The 3,162-nt window shown below is 40.5% G+C and overlaps 1 pseudogene; it reads right to left on the bottom strand.

Annotated features, from left to right (window-relative positions):
• Positions 1-399: 399 nt before the first annotated feature.
• On the bottom strand, positions 400-2,515 carry LOC140198692 (craniofacial development protein 2-like; annotated as a pseudogene).
• Positions 2,516-3,162: the final 647 nt, after the last annotated feature.

The raw sequence follows: 3,162 nt of genomic DNA, 5'->3' as shown, positions 1-3,162 counted from the left end.
CTGCAGTTACCATCTATGGAAATCTTTAAACCGAGGTAGACAAAATCCGTCACTGCTTCCACTTCCTTTCCATTTATTACTATGGAGTTAATAGGGCTGGTCGACATAATCTTGGCTTTCTTAATATCGAGCAACAAGCCAGCTTTTGCACTTCCTTCTTTCATTTTGACTAGAAACTTCCTCAGATCCTCCTCACTTTCAGCCATCAGAGTAGTATCATCTGTATATCAGAGGTTGTTAATATTTTGTCCGGCAATTTTGATTCCAACATTTGAGTCCTCTTGACCAGCATTCCTCATGATGTGTTCAGCATATAGATCAAATAAGTAGGGTGACAGTATGCAGCCTTGTCATGCTCCTTTCCCAATCTTGAACCGGTTTGTTGTTCCGTGTTCAGTTTTAACTGTTGTTTCTTGATCTTTGTAGAAGTTTCTCATAAGCCAGATCAGAAGTTTGGCTATACCCCATTTTTTTAAGGATTTGCCATAGTTTATCATGGTCTACACTGTCAAAGGCCTTAGAGTAGTCAATAAAATATAAATACTTTTCTGAAATTCCGTCAATTTCCCCATTATCCAGCAATTTGGTCCCTGGTGCCCCTGCCTCTTCTAAAACCAGCTTGTACATCTGGCAGTTCTCATTCCATATATTGCTGGAGTCTTGCTTGCATGATATTTAGCATTACCTTGCTAGTCTGTGAAATTAGTGAAATTATTCGGTAATTTGATTAACATTTCCCTTCTTGGGAATTGGGATATAAACTGATCTTTTCCAGTCTAAAGGCCATTGTTGGGTTTTCCAGATTCGCTGGCAAATTGCATGCAACACCTTTACAGCACTTTTACACTTTTAAAGTTTTAAACAATTCAACTGGAATCATGTTGCATCCTGCAGCCTTATTATTGGCGACGTTTTCTATCGCCCATTCGACTTCGCTTTCCAGAATGTCCGGCTCTAGATCGATGAGGGAGTCATTACGGGTGTCTTCGCTGTTGGGATCTTTCCTGTACAATTCTTCTGTGTATTCCTGCCATCTCTTTTTGATGTCTTCTGCTTCTGTAAGGTCCTTCCTTTCTTTGTCTTTTACTATACTCATTTTTGAATGAGATGTTCCTTTGATTTCTCTAATCTTCTTCAATAGATCTCGTTTTCCAATTCTGTTGGCTTTTTCAGCTTCTTTGCATCGCTCCTTTAAGTAAGTTTCTTTATCTTCCCTTGCTATCTTCTTGAACTTTGCTTTCAGTTGGAGGTATTTGTTCCAATCTCCATTGGCCTTCTCTTCACTATTCAGCCACTTGTAGAGCCTCCGCAGAAAGCTATTTTGCTTTCCTGGTCTTCTTTTTGTTTGCAATATTTTTTTGTTGCCACCTCTTGTATAATGCTCCTTACTTCTATCCATAGTTGTTCTGGCTTTCTCCCTATCAGGTTTAATGCATTGAATCTGTTCTTCACCTCCGTGTCATATTCTTGAGGGATGCTATCAACATCAAACTTTGCTGGTACATTGGTTTTTCTGATGCTCTTCAGTTTCATTCTGAATATTGCAATAATCAACTCATGGTCTGAGCCACAATCTGCTCCTGGTCTTGTTTTAGCTGACTGTATAGAGCATTTCCATCTCTGATTGCAGAGTATATAGTCAATCTGGTTTCGGTATTGACTGTCTGGTGATGTCCATGTATAGAGCCGCCTCTTAGGCTGTTGGAGGAGGGTATTTGCTATAACCAGAGAGTTAATTTGGCAAGATTCTACCTGTCAATGTCCTGCTTCATTTCTTACTCCAAGCCAAAGTTGCCCGTTACTCCAGGTGTTCTGTGATTGCCAACTTTGGCATTCCAGTCTCCAATGATAAAGGTAACATCCTTTTTTTTTGGTGTCATATCCAGGGGGTGCTGCAGTTCTTCATAAAACTGAATAATTTCAACCTCTTTGGCATCTGTGGTTGGAGCATAAACTTGGATCACTGTAATGTTGAAAGGCTTGCCTTGAAGTCATATTGCAATCATTCTATTATTTCTGGGGTTGTATCCAGTCACTGATTTTGATTACCTTTTTTTGACAATTAAAGCTACTCCATTCTTTCTGTAGGTTTCCTGCCCACAGCAGAAGATCTGGTAACTGTCTGATGTAAAATGACCCACTTCTGTTTGCTAATTCCCAATATGTCAATGTTTAGTCTTGCCACCTTGTTTTTGACCACATCTAGTTTACTTTGATAGATGGATTTTACATTCCAGGTTCCAATGGTGTGTCGGTCCTTACAACATCGGACCTTCTTTTTATTTCCAGGCACATCAGCAGGTGGCTGTCCTTTTGGCTTTAATCCAGCCATGTCATTAGCTCTGGTACTACTCATACTTGTCCTCCGTTTTTCCACATTGGCATATTGGGCACCTTCAGACCTGTGGGGCACATCTTCCAAAGTCATTCTCATATATCTCTGGTTACTTTTATCCATAAGGTTTTCTTGGCAAATTACCGGAGTGGGTTGCCATTTCCTTCTCCGGTGGACCATGTTTAGTCTGACCTCTCTGCCATGACCTGTCCATCTTGAGTAGCTCCACATGGTATAGCTCATAGTGTCACTGAGATACACAAACCCTCATCACCATGACAAGGTAATGGGCCATGAGGAGGCTTATACTCACTGTAGTTTAGAAGAATGAAGGGGGATCTCATTAAAACCTATTGAATGTTGAAAGACCTAGATAGAGTGGATGTGGAGAAGATGTTTCTTATAGTGGAGGAATCTAGGACCAGAGGGCATAACCTCAGAATAGACGAATGTTCATTTAGAATGGAGATGAGGAGGAATTTCTTTAGCAAGAGGGTTGTGAATAAGTGGAATTAATTGCCATAGGCGGCTGTGGAGGCCAGGTCATTGAGTGTATTTAAAGCAGAGATTGATAGATTATTGATTAATTAGGGAGTGAAAGGTTATGGAGAGAAGACAGGAGAATGGCGTCAAGAGGGAAATGGATCAGCTATGATCAAATGATGGAGCAAACTTGATGGGCCGAATGGCGTAATCCTGCTCCAGTATCTTAAGCCACCAGATCTTAGCCTATCAAATGCTGGATCCTCTATCTCTCTAAACATTTGCATTTGCGGTGTCCACTTTATTAGGTGCACCTGTACATCTGCTTGTTAATGTAAATATCT

Source organism: Mobula birostris, chromosome 6 (assembly GCF_030028105.1).
Source record: "Mobula birostris isolate sMobBir1 chromosome 6, sMobBir1.hap1, whole genome shotgun sequence".
NCBI lineage: Eukaryota > Metazoa > Chordata > Chondrichthyes > Myliobatiformes > Myliobatidae > Mobula > Mobula birostris.
Note: the sequence above shows the minus strand (reverse complement) of the source record. Positions and strands in the feature narration are given on the sequence as shown.